The sequence below is a fragment of the Furipterus horrens genome, unplaced genomic scaffold (assembly GCF_987537825.1).
Source record: "Furipterus horrens unplaced genomic scaffold, mFurHor1.1.pri manual_scaffold_2, whole genome shotgun sequence".
In the NCBI taxonomy this organism is placed as follows: Eukaryota; Metazoa; Chordata; class Mammalia; order Chiroptera; family Furipteridae; genus Furipterus; species Furipterus horrens.
In genome coordinates, this window is record NW_028327172.1 from 45,721,909 (window position 1) to 45,745,891 (window position 23,983).

The following is a 23,983-nucleotide window of genomic DNA, read 5'->3' on the forward strand; positions in this document are numbered from 1 at the left end:
ACGAAGCACAGTGCATCTGCAGGCCATCTCCCCAAAAGTTCTAGATAACCCACAACTGCTTCTGAAAAGTGACAGCAAATCCCAACTGAAACTTTCAAACAGCTCTCCACTACCTTCAGAATACAGCCTATACATTTAACTCATAAATAAGGTTCTTTTGCACATTGGCTCTTGCCTTGCTTTCCAAATACATCTTTTCAAGAACCCTAAATACCTGCCACATAGGAACCCACTGCCCCCTAACTATGCCCTGCTGCTGCTTCAGCACCTTTAGATGCCACAGTTCCCACGAGATTCATCCCCACAAAAATTTGGTTTACCTAAGTTCTATCTGCCATTCCCGGAACAAATCAGGTCCCATCCATTTTACAAACTCTGTTGTAACTGTCCCAAAGCAGCGTTCATTTCCTTCCCTCTCTTAAGGTATTAGTCATGTCCACAGCACTCATCCTACATTCAATGAGAGCATGCTGTTGTTTCTGTAGACATACATCCACATGTAGATTAACATAGGGTATCGTATGCTCCTCAAACCTGTAAATCTCCTAACAGCCAAAACACACTTTTGTTATTCTATTGCCAGTGACTAGGAAATTAGCCTATATCTTGGAAGTGCTACTTGTTCATCCAAAAATTGAACATTTTTTCCATTTTAAATGCAAGTGCCAACCAATATCTTTTATTATGTTTTAAAAAGGGATTTTCAACTTACCAGCTCTCTCATCAATTTTATATAGTAATATTGGCAGTGAAAATAGCACCAGGTCTTAGACCAGCCCTAGGTTCAGCAACCTCAGTACTGGAGTTCTGGCTAAGAAAGAATTCAGAGCCAAGACTAAAACTATACGAGAAAGTTTATTTAGGAAGTCACAGAGGCAGAAAAAGTGAACCATGGAAGAAGTGGGTCCAGGAAACAAGTTACAGAGGCAAAAGAAGGGCCCGTGAGCTTAGGAGAAAGGGGAAAGGAAAAAGTGGGGAAAGGCTCAGGCTTGCTCAAGGAAGAGCTGCACTGTGTCCTCCACTCTGAGGGTGTTAATCTGCAGGTCTCAGAAGAGGATCCCAGTAGAATATTTATCAGCTTCCAGGTGTGTCCTTTCAGGATCATGGTCTCTAATGATTGGTCAGTGCCAGGGCAAGGGGTCATTAGTCAATGCAGCTGGTCCTGATGCCAGCCATGGCATTGCTTGTCTGGTTTTGCTGCTTTTCTGGGCCTGGAGCTGAAAAACAGCTGAGGCCTAGATGTATCTGATGCGGGTCAGAACCTCATTATTCTGGCGGCTTACTGCTTAAGGGCTATTCCCTGGCCCCCTTGCTCGTTCCTCCTCTAAGAGAGTCTAATCCACATGACTAGCAACATGGCAGGGGATGGTCCAAACTGCATGACCAACAATGTGAAATGTCAGGGAGTCTAAACTGTGTGACCAGCAAATATGCGAGGGGAGGAAAGGTCACCCTGGATGCGAGGTCCTTGTCTTTCCAGTTCTGCCCATTGCTAGGCATCTTGGGCTTTCCCCCCTGGTGCCCATCTTCTTTCCTTTGTTCAGGTCTAACTGCCTACCACCATAAGAGCTCTAATAACCAAAAACATTTATTATTTCCTATGTTCCTTTCTGAATCAAAGATAAGACTGTATCATATACAGTGAGATTTTAGGAGTAACTATGTTTTATTGTATCCTGAGAGTTGAAAAACTGATAACCTATGAACGCCCTGATAGTGGTAACTCTGTAAGCGCACATTGTGACAATCAGATATACTCACTCATCTGTTAAGATGCATAAGGCTACGACACTCTCTTGACTCCCTCTCCCCACTTCCACTTCTTTTGAGTTCCACTTTCCCCCAGATATATCTGACCCAAGCTTAGATAGAACCCTAGATATATTTCTATCATAGAACCTGTTACACTTAATCATACTTATTTACAGGTCTGTCTCTCTACTGATTTGCCCCTCTAGATGTGTGCTTTCCAATATAGTAGCCACTAGACACATGTTAACTACTTAAATTCAAATTTATGTTAATTAAAACTAAATAAAATTTAAAATTCAGTTCCTTAGTTTCAGCCATGTGGTGGGTGATTGCCATACTGGACAGCACAGATATAAAACATTTCTATCATTGCTGCGTATAAGTTATATACGTATGTTCCCTGAGGCGCACACAGTATATACGGCAGGCAGTCTGACAAGAGCTATGACTAATTTATTTCCTTACCCCAGCACCCAGCACTTAGGAACATCTCTTAGGAATGACACTTGGTAACAGAGAGCTTGTACCACATTTCTTATTATCACACATTACCAGGGCCTCTATTCCATTTATTCAATGATATTAATCCACCATCATCCCAACCTGTAGAAAGAGGTAGGAACTACAATAGTTAGAAGATAATCAGAAAGCCTTTGCTCAGTCCCTTTCCCCAAAACGAAGCTCCAATATTCGTGTGAGACGATGAAGAGGACTTTTTTTTCCCCCCAGGTCTAGCATATGACTGAACTGCAGGTGATTCTAAAAGGAATCTTTTTTCAAATACTGGAGCAGACACAACACAGCAGAAATAAAAACAGGAAAACATTGTTAGACATTTATTACACTTTCAGGACTCCATAAATTAATATATTCTCAGTGTGCTCTTTACATTTAAAAAATTAGTAATTTGGCACACATTTTCTGAGCACCTAATAAGAGCTAATAAAGAGAAATAAATAAATTCTAGTGGCAGATAGAAAGGTAAGTTGGCCAGAAGGGAGTGGGGAGGGGGATAATGGTGGAAAGAAGGGGAAGGGAGTAGACAAAGAACATATATGAAGTATGAATGACCCACAAACGTGGACAACAGCTGGGAATTGACTGTGGAAGCGGCGGTGAGGTAGAGGGGGTGGGATGAGCGGAGGAGGGCAAAGGGGGAAAAACTGAGACAACTGTAATAGAATAACAACTTAAAATAATTTTTAAAAAAGGTAAGTTGGCATAATACAAAGTGGTAAGTGTTCCATGATAAGGGGAACTATAAAGAGCACAAAGAGAGGCTCAAACCCCAGTGGTAATCTGTGGTAGGGGCAGCAGAGGGGGAAGCCACGGGAATGCTGATCAGAGATGAGCCCAAGCTATGTCTTAAAGGGTAATTAAGGGTTTGGGAGATGAAGAAAGGGTGGGAGGGTGTCACAAATAGAGACAATGGCATTGATGAAGGCACAGGAATGTCACCTGGACAGTAAGTTCCAAGTCTGACTGGAATAACATGAAAAAGAAGATTCAAGACTAATGAGGCAAGTAGAGGCCAAATCATTAAAAACAACAACAACAACAACAACAACTTTTTAAGTTAAACTGAGGAGTTTGAATTTCATCCTCAAAGATATAGGAAACCTCTAAAGGTTTTAAAGCAGAAAAAGAAATGCAATGTACATTTAACAAAGCTCACAGAGAAGCAGTATGAAGGATGATCTGGGGGAGATGGGACAGGAACGCAGGAAGATCAGTCAGGATGTTACTGCACAAAGTAGAGAGACAATATAGTATTTTATCACACACACACACACACACAAAAGTACAACTTTAAATGTGTCAACATCCGAATCATAAGGGTGCCAGAAGGAGAAGAGGAAGAGCAAGAAATCGAAAGCTTATGTGAAAAAATAATGAAGGGAAACTTCCCAAATTTGGCAAAGGAAACAGACATACAAGTCCAGGAAGCACAGAGAGTCCAAAACAAACCAGACCCAAAGAGGATCACACCAAGACACATCATAATTAAAACGCCAAAGGTTCAAGAGAAAGAAAGAATCTTAAAAGCAGCAAGAAAAAAGCAGAGAGTTACCTACAAAGGGGTGCCTATAAGACTGATTTCTCAAAAGAAACTTTGAAGGCAATAAGGGACTGGCAAGAAATATTCAAAGTGATGAAAAACAGGGACCTACAACCAAGACCACTCTATTCAGCAAAGCTATCATTTAAAATGGAAGGGCAGGTAAAATGCTTCCCAGACAAGGTAAAGCTTAAGGAGTTCATCATCATCAAGCCATTATTATATGAAATGTTAAAGGGATTTATTTTTTAAAAAGATCAACACTATGAATATTAAAATGACAACAAACTCACAACTATCAACAACTGAATCTAAAAAAGAAAAACAAAAACAAACTAAGCAAACAACCAGAATAGGAACAGAATCATAGGTATGGGGATCATTTGAAGGGTTATCAGTTGGGAGGGGAAAGGGGAAGGAACAGGGAAATGGTGCAGGGACTAAGAAGCATAATTGGTAGGTAAAAATAGACAGGGGGAAGTTAAGAATCATATAGGAAAGGGTGAAGCCAAAGAACTTATATGCACGACCCATGGACATGAACTAACGGGTGGAATTGCTGGTGGGAAGTGGCGTACTGGGAAGAGGGGAGCAAAGGGAAAAGAAATTGGGACAACTGTAACGACATAATAAAATATACTTTAAAAAAACTGGTAAGACAGCGCTCCTCGGATGCAAATAGTTTTAAATACAATCTATTTTTAATGGGTCTCTTTCCATAGTCTATGCTCCTCAAAGCCGTAACACCATGATTTAATTATATAGCACAACTACAAAAGCAACTATTAAAGTCAATTTCATAAGCACAAAGAAATTACACTGCACTCTTTTATTCAATAGCTATTCTGGACTTCAAACTAAAACTGCACATTTTTCTCTTTTCCACTGCACACAATTTTGGAAAAACATTTCAGCCAGCTGAGCACGTCTGTGCTGTGTGCAACAAGTGTAAACAATTTAACAGTTTAATGAAACATTTCCTATGCTTTATTAGAGGAAAAAGGATTAGAAAATTCTAACATGGCAATATCAAGTTGCACACTGACATTTTTAAATTAAGTTTCCTTTTTTTAAAATATGAACATACCAGTTTTAAAGCCCATCTGGTTGCATGGTGCAGCTGCCTGAATGAATATTGCATTTTCAGTTATTAGGCACTTGGCTAAAGCATTTTGAACTGCCACGTGCCATAAATAGCAAGAGCCACGAGTACAGTACTTAGGAAGTACCTACATATTCAAGTTGGTATGAGAGGATTTCTTAGTCTGTCCTAGGGAGGAGGGGACACTGGGGCATAGAAGGAACAATCTCACAATTTAAAGAAAAATCTTTCAGTTTTACCTCTTTTCCTCTAAAAGGCAATGGACTCTGATATCACTGATCCCACAGTTCCCTAGCCTAGAGAGTTTTACCTACCTTCCTGCCTGGTACCAACAAAATTTGAAGAACCAAGGCTTTCAAATTGGACTAAAACTGGGTTCAATTCCAACTCTACCTTTTTCAAACTGTATGAACTTAACACATTGCTTAACCTTCCTGAAACTATTTCTTCATGTGTAAAATAATACCTAACCTTGTGGAGTTGAGGTGAAAAATGAAGTGTACATAAAATATATATAGAACATCTGGCTCATGTGGGCATTCAATAAATGGTAACTATTTTTATACCCTCCTTTGTACTTCACTATAATTTGTATAACAGTAAGTATGCAGCTACCTTAAAAGTTTATTGTGAGAATTAAGGGAATCAATATATAATAGGTAAAGGGTTTAGAACAGTGCCTGGCACAGCAGGTAATTATTACACATTAGTCGCTATTACTGTGACTATTTGATACCAATATCATAGATTGTTTCACATTAAATTACAATTTATTTGCCGTCTTCCTCCCTAATACTTAGCATAAAAACTTAATAAATATCGGTTGACCAGTGGAATGAATATGATGAATGGCTGAATGAAGATATCTCAGTTCTGTGACAAGAGGAATACCTCTCTAAATTTATCAGACATTCTTCCCACAGTATCCATTCAATAAGAATGTATTGTTTTGTTAATTGAGGTATTCTATCAAGCTTGTGTGGTAAGCAAGAAGAGTATTTTTGTAGGCCTGTTTTACAATAAGAAGCACAGTCCCAGGTAGATTAAAGATTAAGACCACTCAGCTAGGACAAGAACTAGAATCTCCTATGAGCTCTCAGAAACTAGTTCTAGAATTTCTTTCCTACTAGGACTTGCTCTCTCTCCATATTCTAAACAGTAGATATGGGAGTGGTCAAGTTCTTCCAAATCTGTGGTTGCAAGAGTCAGGAGATACTATCAATGAATGGTGTAAAGGTGAAAAAGGAAAGTGACCAAATAAGGGAAAAGTCTGTGTTTCTTTGAGAGAGACGCAAAACCCTGATTTTATTTGACCTGAGTATAGAGAAATCAATCAAATCTGAAACTAAGAAGAGGAAAAAACCCTAACTATGAACAAATGAGGACAGAGGACACTAAAGTGTCAAATATGAAAAGTGGTATGGCGGTTACAGGCACTCATCCCCTCCTGTAGAAAGCATAACTGGGCACAGTCTTTCTGGGGAGTATTTATTCTTTCACTTAACAAATACTTAATACTAAGTCCCTGCAATGAACTAGAAGAACTTGACAGTATGTAGCAAGTGTCTTAAAAAAATTTACACTTTTACTCTAATCACAGTATTTCTATATTTTATTGAAAAAAAGCTATCAGAAAATACAGACCAAAATTTACAACCAAAGATGCTCATCACAGTGTTATTTACAACATCCAAAAAATGGGAAGTAATCTAAATGTTATGATTAAATAAACTGAATCATGCAATGCAATAGTATACAGTCATTAAAACTGATGCTTAGGGAAGTGGAGAGCAATGGGGAAAAATTGGGACAACTGTAATAGAACAACAATAAAAAATAATAATAAAAAGACTGATGCTTAATAAAAAATTTCAATAACACTGTAAAATGTTTATGATCTAATGTTAAATTAAAAAGCATTCCACAAAACTGTCTATAGTATGATCTTTATATAAAATAAGTAGAAAAATATTTTTAAAAATCCTACAAGTTTTAAAAGTTAATCTCTCATGGTAGGAATAGGGAGGATATAGTGAGGACAGGCTATTGGGAGACATTGGCCAAGTTTTCTAATTTTCCATAAGAGGCATTTTCAAAAAGCCACAATGTGAAGGCAGTTTACAGAAGAAAAACAAGGGTATTAAATACTATCAGAATTGACCAAGATCTTTGGAATCTGCTAGATGAGAAGCATATAAAAGGCATATTATCTTTATACAAAAAGATTATGTTAATCCTAGTGAGAACCAACACAACTACAAGGGTGAAACACAAAGGGAAAGCAAAATAAAGAGGAAATTTAACCAGATTCCCAGGAGGTCACTTTCATTCCAGAAAGTCTGTCAACAGCAAAATCAAGGTCAATGAGTAAAGAAGATGGCATAAACCTAGTGCTAAAATCTGTGTGAGTTCCTTGAGAGTATGGAACCTGTCAATTACGAGACAGTGTGATAAAGACCGCAAAAGAAGGCAGCAGCAAGAACGAGGCAAAATAGTCTAGAGAAGGTCCGGGATGGCTTCATGGAAGATGACTGATTTCAAGGAGAAAGGTGTGAAGAACCTTCTAAGAAAAAGTGACAGCCCAGAGAATAGAAACAATTTAACATGTCTGGAGAAATGACATTCATTTCAGTATTGCTAAAATACAAAGTGCAAGCAGGCAAGCAGTGGTGAAAGCTGTGGTTGCAGAAGTAAGTCATCAGAGGCCTGCCCCAGAGGCCCAGAATGCCTCGAGCAGCTGCATGTGAATCAATAAGGGCACCAGCCCAGAAGGAGCTCATTCCAGCAGAAGACACAGTTAGGTAGCATTACGGAAAAGATAAGTGAAGGTGATTAGCACAAAGAAAGAGCAACCAATCTAGCCCAGGGACCCATAAAAGACCTCTGAGAGAAGGTGTCAAACTTGAGACACAAAGAAAGTTGAGCTAAGGTCAGCAACATCCAAAATGGCAGCACACTAATGAAACCTGGCCGGACACAAACTCTGCAAATCGGGGAACCCAGACCCTGGCAAGGCTTCTGAAGAGGACACCATTCTCATCACCAGAATGTGAGCTCCATTTGTCTTGGTCACTGCCATGCCTCCAATACTAAAAATAGTGAGCACAAAGAAGCTGCTCTATAGATATTTATGAAGAAAAAGAAAAGGCGCGGCGGCATGCTGTTATATTAAAAGGCAATAGGAAATTCAAAATTGCCAAAAGGTAGAAGCAATCCAAGCATTCATCATGAGATGACTTTTTAAAAAATGTTGTCTATCTATTATTCAGCCTTAAAAAGGAAGGAAATTCTGACACATAATGAAGACATCATCTAAGTGAAATAAGTCAGTCATAAAAAACAAATACTGTATGATTCCACTCATATGAGATACTTAGAGTAGTCAAATCCATAATGACAGAAAGTAGAATAGCGGTTGCTGGGGGCTCGAAGGAGAAGGAAATGGGCAGTTACTGTTGAATGAATACAGTTTCAGCTGCACAACATGAAAAAGGTTCTGGAGATGGGTGGTGGGAGGGCTGCACAACAATGTGAGTGTACTTAATGTCACTGAACTGTCCACTTTAAAATAGCTAAAATGGTAAATTTTATATATTTACCACTATTTTTAAAACATAAAATGCACCAAAAAAAACTTACTTAAAAAGAAAGCAATGGGTAAACAAAAAGAAATGGGAAAAAGGACAAAGAAGTAAGAGTATCACTCTGAAAACTAAGGCCAATCCTTAGGAGCTTAGAGCCAAAGGCAAATAGCAATGTCTCCTCTATCTCTCCGTTCAACTGCCATTGCCATCCACATCCAATTTATGTAATTTTACATGTAGTTGAGTACCAATTAAAACAAATACTAAGTGCAGAACCCCCAAGGGGTCACAAATAAGCAAATCCATGGGTAATCTGATAGATGTGTTATGAAAGCAGAGGCTCACTGACCTCACCTCATTATTGTTAGTAACAGTGAAACAACTATCATTTACTTGAACACCTAATATGTGTGGAGCACTATAGTTGGAGCTTTATAAATGTTATCTCCAATCCTAACAGTAACATTGAAAGGTAATTCTATACTTTCATATTAACTCATTTAGGCTGATACAGATATAAATGGTAAAGTTGAAATTTGAATCTAGGTCTATCTGACTCCCAAACCTCATGGAGTGATTAGTCGTTGTCTCAAAAGAACTGGCTTCCTTCCTCCCCAACCAGGTACCTCTCTGTGCTACTATTGCAGCCTTGGTCCCTAATTTGTCCTCCCCTACAGCTCTGCTAAAACTTATCAGTTGGGAGTACCTAGATTGAGTCATTACCAAATACCTTTCTAGACAATTCCCAATGGCCAGAGATGGGATGCTCTTGGGCACTGAGCCACTGAAGGAAGAGAGGTGTGACTCACCACAGGTCTTTCAGACTCTAAATTGACCAAGCAGGACACAGACACTTAAAATATTTATACCAATGTTTCCTTCAGGAGGGCACTCCACTAGCACTACTCCTGCTTAACAATGCTTCATCGATTAATAGCCATCACTCCCTTTCCTCCCCGAGACAAGGCCTGGAAATCACCACCTTCTAGCCCATTTTCCCTCGGCTTCTCCCACTTCCATCTGTTACACTCCCAGCTCCACCAAGTCCAATGCTCCTTTAAGCTCTGCTGAGTGACATCTACTATCCAATGAACTAAGAACATCTGTACAGTTCTCAGACACTTCCAAACATTAAATCATATATTCCTTACAACATAGATATTAATATCTCTATTTGACAACACTGACTCAGTTTAGTCTAAGTAAATAAATAAATAGTGGAAAATATCCACTGGAAAAAGAGGCCACCTTTCTTGTTTTTTTGTTTGTTTGTTTTTGAGCCAAGAACCTTTCTTAAAAGCCTCCAGTAGTATTCCTGTCATGTCTCACTGGCTAGACTTTGGGCACATACCCATTCCTAAATCATTCCTTGGCACGGGCATGGACTTACCATGACTAATTGACTTAAACTAATTCCTTGAGGTGGAATGGGAGTTGCCAAACACACAATTACCACAGTGCTCATCACCTCTAGGACACTGACATGAAACAATGAAGGATGCGGATTGCCTCCAGACCCCTTCTTTTATGTTTCTTTCCTGTCACAGGGACCCTGAAGACTCAAGGGGTCAAAACTGCTGGCCTTGGGAAAAGAGACAGACATTCCATAGAGTTGAGTCTGTGGAGAGCGCTCCGGAAGGTGATCTAGAGACCTTAGTGTTAGTAATAGTACTACACTAATACTATTGGGTTGGCCAAAAAGTCTGTTCCTTTTTTTCCGTATAATAAAAGACACATTTTTCATTTTCACCAATAACTTTATTGATTTGGATATTTTGAGCATGTTGGTTCTCTCCTGCTATTGGCTTCTAGTGGGTACAGGCCAAGGGCGCTGCTAAACATCTGCCAATGTATAAGGCAGCCCCACAGCAAAGAATTATTTGGCATAAATGTTAATAGTACCAAGAAACTTAGCAAGCCACTTTTGACATATTTGATCAGTCACACCACCTTCTCTATACCCTGCACAAATCTTTTTTGTGTGTTTCAACTGCATTTTTACCTTTCTTGAAAAAATAAAGCATAATATGCCAAAAATGCTGCGTATTTTCTTCTATCTTCAATACTAAAATGGTTGCACAAAAATTCACCAATTGGGTAAGTTTTTTTTTCAATGCACATGGATTTGACAGCTGTCACAATACAATCTAACAGACTTGTTTCGAATGAAGTGAAAGACAACTAAGTGCTACTAGAGCCACAGTACGGAAAAACTAAACAAACTTTTTGGCCAACCCAATAGCTTCTTAAGAGTATATCCAACATGAGAAACGGAATTAAGCCAGACCACAAAGGAAGGCCCTAGCAGAAGGTGTATCTGGTAAGGAGAAATGAGGAGCCCCTCAGTCTCCAGGAAGGGGCAAGAAGTTGACATCTATCCCACAACAGGAGTATCTGGATGCCTATAACGTGTTTGGATGGTCTGGGCTCCTACACAAAGTCCTGACTTCAGCCAAATGAGCCTACAGGTTTCCCCCACTAACCAAAAGTGAAGCATTTCTATGAAATTTTTCATAAGCCAAAATGGCATAAAGTGAAGAAGCAATTACCATTAATTTACATGGAAAAATTTTGGAACATTCTCAGACCCAAAATTCAATGCACACACTATCTCTTAATCTTGCTCACTACTTCAAAACATTTCATTATCTCCAGTTTTCTGCTAAGCATAACAATGCTTTTATAAGCGCTCTTATGCTTTTCTGATACCTTAGCACATATCTTGCTAACGGATGCACAAAATATTATAAATCAAGATAAAGCTCAGATGCTCATAGACACAGTTCAAAGCTATGGCATCTCGATGCTGGGATACTGAGTGCAGTTCCATGGAAAGGAGCCCGGCAGTGCCACTCTTGCTGCTCAGGTACGAGCTGCCTCTGTAACAGCTTGCTCCAAGACAAACACTGAATGCTAATTTTGCTTTTTGCCTCTTTTCATAAAGTGAAAATCCAAAAGAAATTCTGGTTTTTGGTTAGCAAAAACAGTACTAATATAGGTCCTCTGTAAATGTGAAGTAGAATAAAGAAAACTTTTGAAAAGTGGGGGTACCTATACCTGCTCCACTCCCAATGCACTTATTCCTCTGCTGGGAAGACAATCCTAGTTACCCAAGCCAAAAATGGTCTCCCCCTCTTCTGACCCTCTACAATCACAGAAGTGTAGATTAAGTTCCACCTCTGGGAATTTACCCTATACTACTTTACACTGTAGCTTGTACATTTTAATCCATTTCCCTGTGAGTAGGACCCTACAAAAAGGCACTGTTTAAAACAGTATAAAACATGTAAACAAAGAGCATTTGGTCCAGATTTTATGCCAATGTACCTATATCCATGCTGTTTCCTACGCATGGACGATAAACTCGGTTACGTTAAATTGCTTTCCCAGAGGAACTGTCTTGTTTTCTCCATTTAAAAGTCATCCTTCCCTCCTAGGTTTCTAAGAAATTCATAGGTCAATTTGTAGTTTGCCTCTGGCAAGTGGGGAGACACATTTATTATTCTATGTTCATTAGTACTGAACCATTTTCTTTTTCATATTATTTTATTGTTACTATTGTAAGCTACCCTAAATTTCTTTGTGGAATACACATCAAAGACCACACAAATTTGGTATACCCTACTATATCCCTAATAAGTGTATTAAAATTATGGCATATAAGACTGGAAATAATATAGACATTCACTTTTTTTTAAAAATCCATAAACCACCCTGGCTGGTGTGGCTCACTTGGTTGGAGCATCATCCCATAAACCAAAAGGTCGCAGGTTCAATTCCCCAACAGGGTATATGCCTGGGTTGCAGGCTCCTCCCTGGTCAGAGCACATATTAGAGGTCCCCAGCTGGGGCATGTATGAGAGGCAGTGGATCGATATTTCTCTCTCATAACGATATTTCTTCTTTCCCTCTCTCTCCCTCCCTTCCCGTCTATCTAAAATCAATGAACATGTCCTTGGGTGAGGATTAAAAAATCCATACACCAATGTCTTCATAAGGACTCCTTCCATTGCTGAAACTATTTTATTTTCATATCTGTATCATTTAACCAAGGGGTAAAAAGTGACACTTCACTCCCTTTGGACAATAATAATTTTTTGGATAATTTAAATATCCTCTTCTCCTATATGATTCTTGATCTTGAGGTTCAATGCTGCAATCTTAGAAAGGACTACGATTTAAAACATGACAACTGTATGACCCCTCTCTATCTCTCTGACCCTCATGATAACAGGGGAAAGTAATCTTACCCCAAAGGGCTCTTCTGGAGATTATATAAGACAATATTACGCAACTCATGTAGCAGGTTCTCAGTATCATCTGATTCAGACCTTGGTCTACAATCCTGAGATCTTGCTTCAAGGTGAAAATGTCTTCCATCATGAATGAAGTCTATAATGCTAGTTAGACTTTTTCCATTCGATTTCTTGCTTAATCTGATTTCTGACTTTAAAGTCCAATAAAGAGCTAAAGGTTTCCTACTAACAAGGTGGTTCTTCCAGAACCTGGTCAAAACACTCCCTCAGCACCAGTCAAGCATTAATATATGTTAATGTTTAATTAAGCAAAGTATTAATTCACAAGGGATCCAGGGAGGGGACATTTACTGAGCTATTAAATGGGGCATTGCCATGCTACACACTACACTTGTGACCAGATTTTTTAATTGTTTTCCTATTACAGTTGTACTTCTATTACAGTTGTTTTTCTATTGCATTGCTCTCCCCTGTCCCCTCCCACTCAATCCCCACCCTGATGTCCATGTCCATGGGTCATTTATACTAGTGCCTTGACTAGCCCTTTCCCCTTCTTTCCCCCCTCTTCTCCCCTTGTGACCAGAATTTCTAATACCCCTACTCTATCTTTCATTATTTAATACCAATCCAATGGACTGGTGAAATCAATGAAACTATGGCCAGAAAAGATTCACTGGTGGCTTTTCAAGCAATTCCAGACCAAGATTTCATCCCTATCTGGTATTTCCTTTTATATTCATCTCTATCATTCACCTAAGCCAGATCCCTCAAACATTCCTTGAATAATATCATTTCACTGAAGTCATTTTGTTGCAGTGCTGATAAAATGCTATGTGAATTTCACTCTTGTTTATACATCATTTCACTTAAAGTTGCAGAACCTGTCTACAATGTTCGAACTGTATGCTCTAGAAGGCTCATTCACATTTATTTTCTATCATTAACTCAACCAATAACGTCAGCTCTCTTGCTTAATTGTATAACCTAAACTCTGAAAACAACACTACAGTTATCTAATAGCTATACTGACAGGTATTAGTTAAGTAAGGTTTAGAAATAATTTATGCAGAATGCCTACACAATGTCTGGCCTGAAGAAAGTAATACAATAAATTAATGTCGTCATTAATAAGTATTCATGAAAGGCCACTATTCTCCCAACCTTTGTACTGAGTACTAGGGGGAACACAACAGGTGTAGATGTAGGCCCATTACTAGAAGGTATACAATCTAGTTGAGAGAAAACAAGTTAACCATTATACATAAGTACATATTTAAATGGTGAATTGTTTGGCACAGACCAAGTGCAGAAGGAGACCAGAAAACTTTTCCATTAATTCACAAAAACTCTTGAGTAAGGCAGGGCAGAAATTATTATTCCCATTTTACAGAAAAGAAACCGAGACTAAGAAAGAAAACTTTCTGTTCATGTTCATAGAAATCATTTGTGCATTTAACAAATTCTAGGTCATGCACTATGATAGGTACAGAAGAGGAATAAACAGATCAGTTAGTACTCTTTCCATTGTAAATGAGAGAAAATTCAACCCAAACTAGTTTAAGCAGAAAGTGTAATTACAGGCTTAATTACCTGAAGCTCAGGTAAGGAAGACTAGGGAGGAGCCAGCCTCAATTATGAGCTGAAAGTTACAAACTCCATCTCTTTATCCTTACTGCCTCAGTATTGGTTCTCTCATGAGCCAGGGTCTGCTCTTACAGTGGCAAAACACTTCAGCAGCTTCTAGTCCTTCTAGAAGCTAACACCCTTCTAGTCCAGCAGGACTGGGAGAGGGTCTTTTGCAGTGCCTCCCACAAAAGTCCTTAACATCCAGTGCATACCAGCTTAGAACATACATTTACCCCTGGTTCAGGTACATCAGAGCTAAGAAGTTCTTACCCAAACCACACGGGACAAAGAGGGAGGAGGTATGGTTCCCAAAACCAACATCTGAGGCCATTACTGAGAAAGGAGAGAAACTAAGGAAGCAAATTACCAATGCCTACCACAGGCACCCCTATGGCTGTGCTCTCATGGAATATAGAGTTTAGGGCAATGATTATTCACAAGTACAGATGTCTGGTAGAAAAGGGAGTTAGAGGTACAGTTCTCATGGAAAAGAAACATGACTGCAGTAAATATTAATAAGTGCAACTACAGTGGATATGTTAAAGTGTTACAGCATCCACAAATAAAAAGGCACTAAGGCCACCCAGAGGACTCAGGGAAGTCTTCACAGAGGTGGTACTGACCAAACTCAGTCCTGAAGAGAACAGGCCAAGTAGAAAATCACCCAGCTACAACAGTAAAACCCAGGTTTCCAGATTCCCTATCAATAACTTTTTCTACTACTAAGTCCTAATGGTAGGAGAGGACAATGGGCGCTGGGGCATTGAGGTGACTGCTACAGAGGCTCATTTAGACCAGCTGTCAAAACCACTCAGCACTCAAAGGGTTTGTCCACACAAGCAGCAGAATCACAAATACCCTGTCAACCCTACAGATGTTTCAGTTAGATACAAACATGAAATTGGACAACCCACCATTCCCCAGCACTTCAGTTTCTTCACCTGCTACCATACTGCCTCTTTTCACTGTATGTAAGGGTTGAAAGCTCAAAGAGAAAAGCGTCAAGCACACTAAGCTGAGACCACATAGCATATGACAAAGTAAGTTAAAAAACAAACAAACAAACCCACAAAACTGACATTTCTATGCATGCAGTTTATGCTCACTGGAACAGCATGACATACCAAACAGGAGGTAGGGTTTGGGGTCTGCACAGTTTCCACCACTCACTAATTGTGGAACCTTGGGCAAGTCACTCTTCTGACCCTCAGTTTTCTCACCAGTAAAACGGAAAACATAAGTATAACACCTTTCTTCATAAAGTTATTATAGAAAAAACAATATAAAGGGAAAGCACTTGATCAAGTTTTAAAGCATCATGTAAACATTAGTTATATTCTTTAAGTCTTTGCAGAAAGATGTTTTAAAGTAAATTATATGAATCCTACTTTTATAAACAGCAGAATCCCCAATGCTCCAAAACACAGGAACAATACTTCCTTGTGGATTTGAGGAAGATCAAAACTGTTTCCAGACTTCTGGCCAAGATGGAGGCATACATAGACATGCTTCGCCTCCTTGCACAACCATAAGAATCACAACTAACCTTAAAACAAAAACCAGAACTGCCAGAAAATCAAACTGTATGGAAGTCCAACAATCAAGGATTTAAAGAAGAAATATTCACCCAGACAGGTAGGAGAGGCAGAGACGGGGAGCCAGGGTGGACAGGACGTAGCAGTGAGGAGGCAGCAGTGGCAAGGCAGCAGTGGCGACCAGAGGAATAGGCAGTCCCACATTCATGTGTGCCAGATAAAAGCTGGGAGGGACAACTGGGGAGTGATCCCAGCCCCCAGGTGCCAGCCCAGGGGTCCAATACCAGGAAAATAAAGCTTTGTAGCTTCTGGCTGTGAAAACCAGTGAGGAGGCAGAAAAATCTGACTGTCTCTCAGCAGAGTCCATTTAAAGGACCCCCACAGTCCTATAACACATGCAAACCCACCCACTCTGGGAACCACCACCAGGACAGCAGCTAGAGGGTGGCAGTCACTTCCAGGAAGTAGGTGAAGTGATGGAAACAGAGCAAGTGTCCAGCAAGCAGCACTGTTCTCTCTCTGTCCCCTTCCCCACATATAGAGTCACAAGGCAGTGAAACGAGTTGTCCTACCCTGGCAAATACCCAAGGCTCCACCCCTTACAACATAACAGGCGTACCAAGACAGGGAGTCAAAGCAGCTCTACCTAATACATAGAAACTAACACAGGGAGGCTGCCAAATTGAGGAGATTAAGAAATATGGCCCAAATGAAAGAACAGATCAAAACCCCAGAAAAAGAACTAAGCGAAATGAAGGTAGCCAACCTATCAGATGTAGAGTTCAAAACACTGGTGATAAGGATGCTCAGAGAACTCACTGAATATGGCAAATGCATAAGGTTAGAAATGAAGGCTATAGTAAGTGAAAAAAAGAAAAATCCACAGGGAACCAAAAGTGAAGGGAAGAAATCCAGGGTTCAAATCAATGATTTGGAACATAAGGAAGAAATAAACAGTTAACCAGTACAGAATGAAGAAACAGGAATTCAAAAAAACCAGGAGAGAATAAGAGGACTCTGGGACACTTCCAAAAGTACCAACATCCGAATCATAGGGATGCCAGATGAAGAGGGGAAGAGCAAGAAATTGAAAACTTATTTGAAGTAAATAATGAAAGAAAACTTCCCTAATTTGATGAAGGAAATAAGACATACAAGTCCAGGAAACAAAGAGAGTTTCAAACAAGCTAGACCCAAAGAGGACCACACCAAGACACATCATAATTGAAATGCCACAGGCTAAAGATAAAAAGAAAATCTTAAAAGCAGCAAGAGAAAAGCAGAGAGTTACCTACATAGGAGTTCCCATAAGACTATCAGCTGATTTCTCAAAGGAAACTTTGCAGGCAAGAAGAAACTGGCAAGAAACATTCAAAGTGATGAAAAGCAAGGACCTACAACCAAGATTACTCTATCCAGCAAAGCTATCATTTAGAATGGAAGGGCCAATAAAGTGCTTCCCAGAAAGGGTAAAGCTAAAGGAGTTCATCATCACCAAGCCCTTAGTATATGAAATGTTAAAGGGATTTATTTAAGAACAAGAAGATCAAAACTATAAACATTAAAATGACAACAAACTCACAACTAATAACAATCTAAAAAACAAAAACAAACTAAGCAAACAACTAGAGTAGGAACAGAATCATAGATACGGAGATCATATGGAGGGTCATCAGCAGTGATGGGGAACGGGGAGAAGAAGGGAAAGGTACAGAGATTAAGAAGCATAATTGGTAGGTACAAAATAGAGAAGGGGATGTAAAGAATAGTAAAGGAAATGGAGAAGCCAAAGAACTTATAAGCAGGACCCATGGACATGAACTATGGGGGCAACTGCTGGAGGGAAGGGGGTTACCAGGCGGAAGCGGCACAGGGGAAAAAAATTGGGACAACTGTAATAGCATAATCAATAAAATATACCTAAAAAAACATAAATATTTAAAACACGCACACACACACACACACACACAAACTGTTTCCAGGGAAGGCTTATAAGGACAATACCACATTAAACATTGGTGATTTGTTTTAAGAGCTGGTACACAATTAAGATTCCACTGTTTCACCAGGCTCTTATGGCATTCAATTAAGTAATAATGTGAGAAGGGAACTCTTAATTATGGAGGAATATTTCCACAAGCCAGTGACAGGTGTGCAGGGCTCGAGCTGAGATCAAAATAGTTAACTACAGTATTAATCCCCCCTTTCCTTTTTCCCAAAGACACTTAAGTGAAAAGTAAACCAGACCAAATGACTGCCATATTTCAAGCTTTATTACCCTTTATCACGTTAACATCCACCAATTGAGTTTTAAAGGATTAACACCAAAACAGATGGTTTAAACCCACAATAAGCGAGCCTCCATGATCAGAAACGATAATGACCAAGTTGAATTTACATTCATCACTGATATGTTACCATATCCCCCTAAATTGTGCGCACTGCTTTTCATTTTCATATAGTTTGTAATTAACCTTAAGTGGATGCATTTTTTTCTAATTTGCCTACCTTTCCTCCAAAATGTATAGCAAACCTCTTTGTCCCTTGATTTAATCAATAAAAATTAAAAAATTAAAGTCCAACATTTATTTTGCAAGTTATAGACAATGGCTTTAGCAGCACCTGCATAAAAGCCAAATAAAGCACACCTCCGAAACCCAAATGGAAGAATAATTTCTCACAAGTTTGATTATTCTAAGGTAAAAGGGTGACCTTTCAAAGAGATGGACTCTTACAAACTAAAGAGTTTATGTGAACTCTAAACACGTGACAGGGCGATGATGATGCCCCAAAAGTACCCATTTGCTGCAACAGCCCTTTCCAAGCAGGGTTACTCCTGAATGCCAAACAAAAGAGAGCCAGGAAGATCAGATCACCAAATACAGTGCTGGGTGGGAAGCGATTTCTGAACAGTATGTACACACTCACATAGGATGAGTCATTATGATAAGAAAAACACAGGATGTGGATTCAAGTAACAACAGTCCATCACATACTCCAGTTATTCAAGCAATTATTGAGTAGCTGCTCTCTACCAGGCACAATATTCAGTGCTGACGGGATAAGGAAGACACATTCCAAATTAGTACAACAAAGTGACAGGCATCAACACAGGAGAAGCATGAAAAGAGAAGTCAATTCTACCTAAAAAAGAAAGCAACAGCTTTATAGAGGAAGTGATATTGGTTCTAAATTTTTTTTTAAAGGCTATGTTTGCCAGGTTGACAAAAAGGACCTTTTAAACAGAAGAAACAACATGAGTAAAGGTTTGGCAGTATAAACGTAAACGGTAAATCCCAAAGAGAGCAAGTGGTTTGGCAGGGTCAGGCTGCGAAGAAGAGGCCATCAGAGGTGACCCTGGCAGCAGAGGAAAGAACGGAGGCTACTGCTACTGTCTGGGCAAGAGATGCTGAGAGTCTGAGCTGAGGCAACAGCTGTGGTGATGGAGAGAAAGGCATAGATTGGAGAAATGTTAAGATGATAATATCTACACAGTTCAGTGACTGCAGAAGGATGGAAAGATATGAAAATCCCCCATTTCTAGCTTGTGTGACTGAGAGGATCACGTCACTCACTGAGATAGGAAACACAAGAAAAGGTTTGGGAAAAGATAGTAAGTTCAGTTGTGAGTCAAACATGTGACTTTAAACCAATTACTTAATACCTTAAAATCAAAATGGTTATGATACCACCTACCTTAAAAGTTGTGATGAGTATTAAATACTACAGAATGGATGGGGGAAGGGTTATATTATTATCACTCTCTACCTATGACTCTGTGAAGGGACTACTAGTAGTACCCATTTTCCCTTTGTTTCTTTTAGTGCAGACATTCCCCTGGCCTTGCTTTCTGCCAAGATTTAACTGAGGTACATGCAACCAGCTGGAATCTACATTTCTCGGTGTTACTTAAAACTAGGCATGCCATGTTTCTAAGTACATTTAATGAATGAGATGCCAGGAAAAGTGATGTAAGAAACTTCCAGCTCTTCTTTTTTAAAGATTTTATTTACATATTTTTAGAGAGCAGCAGGGAAGGGAGGTAGAAAGACAGGGATAGAAACATTGATGTGAGAGAGAAACAGCAATTGGCTGCGTCTCACACACACCCCAAGCAGGGACCAAACCTGCAACCCAGGCATGTGCCCTGATTGGGAATCAGGGCCAGAGATCTTTTGCTTTGCAGGATGACGTCCAACCAACTAAGCCACACCGGTCACGGCTCCAACTCTTGATTTTTGTTTTGTTTTTTTTAAGGCAACTACGTGCCCTCTATGTTTCTCTTCTTCCTTCTCATGAACTAGAAGGTGGATGTGTTAATAAGCTGTCTTTGAGCATACCGTTGAGGATACCATCCTGGGACAGCAACAAAATAAAAGGTATCTGGATCCCTGGATGATTTCATGAGCAGAATCTCTGTCCTACCTGGTTATGACAGACCTACCACTTAACTTACGTAAGAGATAAACATCTATCTTGTTTGACCCACTTAAGTTCTGAGTCTCTCTGCTTCAGCAGCTACACTGTACTCCTTTTACCCTCCAAACTTGTAAAAACCTGCAAGGAAACTGATTAATTTCAAGGCCCAAAAAATTTACTAGGTATCAGTAGTACCTTCAAAATCAGAGAGGGGAACATTCATGTGTATATATGCACGTGTGCACCCAAGACATTAAAGTGAGAAGAGTTGGATTGATATGTGCCAAGTGACAGAGCAGGACCAGGTATGTAGCCAACTAAGCAAGACTAAAAATTCTCATTTTCCATCTCATACAATTTCCATATTACAACAACTCTTAAAAGATCCAGTAATATGTAGATTACTACCTGACACTCAACTCTATAATCTGGAACAACGGAGTCAATTATGACATTCCTAGGTGAGAAATAATTTACATGAACATAACAACCATGTGAGACTAATATAAGAGGAGGGGCTTAGGAATTCTCAAACATTTAGAAGTATAATCATATACAAAAATAAGGCAGGGAAATATACCTAGAAAACTAAACAGGCTACAAGTATGACTGTATTTGCATATATTGCCTAGAAGCTAAATGAAGCAAAGCTGGCTTCTTCTCAAGGACTTGGAAGAAAGCTATCAATGGAACTAGCTCCTTGATCTGTTTACTATTAGGGTGCTCCTATCAAAAGCCACAATTTCTTTTTTTTCTTTTTTTCCTCCTTCCATTTTTTTCTTTCATCTATCTAATTTATTTGCAGGACAGATGAGACAAAACACTTTAGTTTGTGGCTTTGGCCATGTGATACCCCTTTTGATCAATATCTGGCTTCAGAATTGCCAAAGGAAAAAAAAATAGTTTGCAAAAGAAAGTGGTAGCAAAAACAGAGAAACCTAGGTTCCAGTCCCAAATTTTCCCATTTTCAAACCACATGAACTTGAACAAATCAATTGATTTCCCTCGGCTTCCAATTCCTTATCTGTAACATAGGAAAGGGTGAGAATAAAGCATATCATGATCTCTTCCAGATACACTAAGTTCCAAAGTTTTTTTAATCTTCTAATGATATATTGAGTTGGCCAAAAAGTTCATTTGGTTTTTCTCCATAAGATGGCTCTAGTAACATTTGCCTTTCAGTTCATTTCAAACAATTTTGCTAGACTGTATTGTGATAGCTGTCGTATCAGTGTGCATTTTTAAAAAATCAAAATTGGTGAATTTTTGTGTAGTCATTTTAATATTGACGATGGGAGATGATACACAACATTTTTGACATATTATGCTTTATTATTTCAAGAAAGTTAAAAGTGCAACAAATGCACGAAAACATTTGTGCAGTGTATGGAGAAGGTGCTGTGACTAATCGAACATGTCAAAAGCGGTTTACAAAGTTCTGTGCTGGAGATTTCTTGCTGGACGATGCTCCACAGTCATGTAGACCAGTTGAAGTTGATAGTGATCAAATTGAGACACTAATTGAGAACAATCAACGGTCTACCACATGGGAGATAGCCAACATACTCGAAATATCCAAATCAGTAAAGTTTTTGGTGAAAATGAAAAATGTGTCTTTTATTTTACAGAAAAAAACAAACGGACTTTTTGACCAACCCAATACTACTGAGTTAGCCTCCTATTACTTTAATGTCAATATTTCAATGTAAAAAAAGAGAAATCACAATATAGCATCACTTCAATTTATTTAAAACATGTACTTTTAAGAAGAAATATCCTGGAAAACTAATTTGCCACTGTCATATCTTCACAGAAATACAAAAAAATCTGACTAGGCAATTGAGTCCAATACAATTAAGTTCACCCAGACATCCAACAAATTACTTTTTCAAGTACTACAAACGCATTAACTGCAATCCCTCTCTCATATGAAGGCAGTTACCATTTACTGGCTCAACTATATTATATGCTACTGTAGTGTTACTGTAATTGTCAAATATAATCCAATAGGGGCCAAGAAAGAAGCAATCAGGAGAAAGCACAGGATATAAGACTAGCACCACTCTTTAATAACACTAGACTGAGAGAGAGAGAGCAAGTTAGTTACCCAATCTACACTCAAGGAGTTCTCACAGTCTATCTACCAGGGAATTTTGTTCCTGGTATTTGGGGAAAAAAGAAAGGGGCACACTTTTTTTTTTTTTTAAGGTTGCCTGTTATCTTCAGTTAGTCTACAAAAAGAAATCTATTTTCCACATCTAAAAAAGATTATTGTGCATTCCTGAGAAAACAGACACGTAGCTCTATCAATAGCTATAGCATGATAGAGGGGAAAATTATAGGAGTTGTAGTCAAAAGACCTGGGATTTGGAGTCCAGATTCTGCCACTCAACAAATGTATGACCCTATATAATTAGTTCACTTTCTCTCACCTATAAAATGAGTATACCATAATGTCTACTTCACAGAGTTGTAAGGTTCAAATAAAATAGATAATATATTTGTATTTTAAACTACATGGTCCTACCCAAAAGAGCTACCAGTTTAGTGCAAAAAAACAGATCAGTAAAAAGAAAAAATTTTTTTCCCATTTTATTCACTTTTAAAAAATGATTTTATTTACTTATTTTAGAGAAGGAACGGAGAGAGGAAGAGGACCACTGACATGTGAGAGAAACATCCATCAGTTGGCTCCCCTTGGCATCTTGACCAGTGACCAACCCCACAACCCAAGCATGTGCCCCAACCAGGAATCCTTCACTTTGTCAGAGGACCCCCAACCAACTGAGCCACACCAGTCAGGGCTGTTTATTTACTTTTCAATAAGTTTAAATCTTTAAGGGGTACAGCATTACACGGATTCTGTGTCCAATGGCCTTAGCAGGAAGGTTGCTCCGGAATTTAGCACGAACCAGGTCACTGTTTCCATAAGCATGAGTTACCTTTCCCCAAATGACTGGTTTTGTTTGGTTTACCACCAGGAGTCACTGTGTTGCTCTTTGCTTTGTACACATAAGCACATCTACTTGCCTAGACAGAATTCAGTTTCATCTCGAGCATAAACACCTTCAATTTTAAGAAGAGCTGTGTGCTCCCTCTGGTTCCAGAGACCTCATTTACAGCCAGCAAAAATGGCCTTGGACCACAGCCTCCCAGACATATTTGTAGCTGTAGAAGTCCTGTTCCCGGCAGGCCCAGCAGGTGCCAAGATGGCGAAAAAAAATTCAATAATATAAAATAGCTTACAAAGTAATAATTATGCAGCTATCAGTTGACATTATTATATATTGTTAATATGATAAAGTAACTCAGACTGGTTCTGAATGGGACCTATGAAATCCATCTCCTACCTAATCACAACACCTTTGTACTTATTCAAGACAAAAGGGGCAGAAGAAACATAAGAGTGTTCTTATAATTGAATGAAATGGAGACTTTGAAGCTGTCCTGTACAAATATTCTATCCCAATACCCAATAGAGAAGGCAATGATCTAGATTACATAATGCAATCACCTGTAATAAAGAAAATCCGATATCCCCTTGAAAGAAAACAATGAATAAAACTGGTTATAGTACCAAAATTCAGAGCCAGAAGGCTTTCTTCACATGAAAAAAATCTTTAACCAATACACTGCAACATTCAGATACA

General features: G+C 39.0%; 1 protein-coding gene and 1 pseudogene across 2 annotated transcripts in view; both read right to left on the reverse strand.

Annotated features, from left to right (window-relative positions):
* Positions 1 to 23,983, reverse strand: part of FAM168A (family with sequence similarity 168 member A) — a 175,540-nt gene that overhangs the window by 123,532 nt on the left and 28,025 nt on the right. The gene's annotated exons all lie outside the window — the stretch shown is intronic.
* LOC150018457 (large ribosomal subunit protein eL33 pseudogene) lies at positions 23,162 to 23,493 on the reverse strand (annotated as a pseudogene).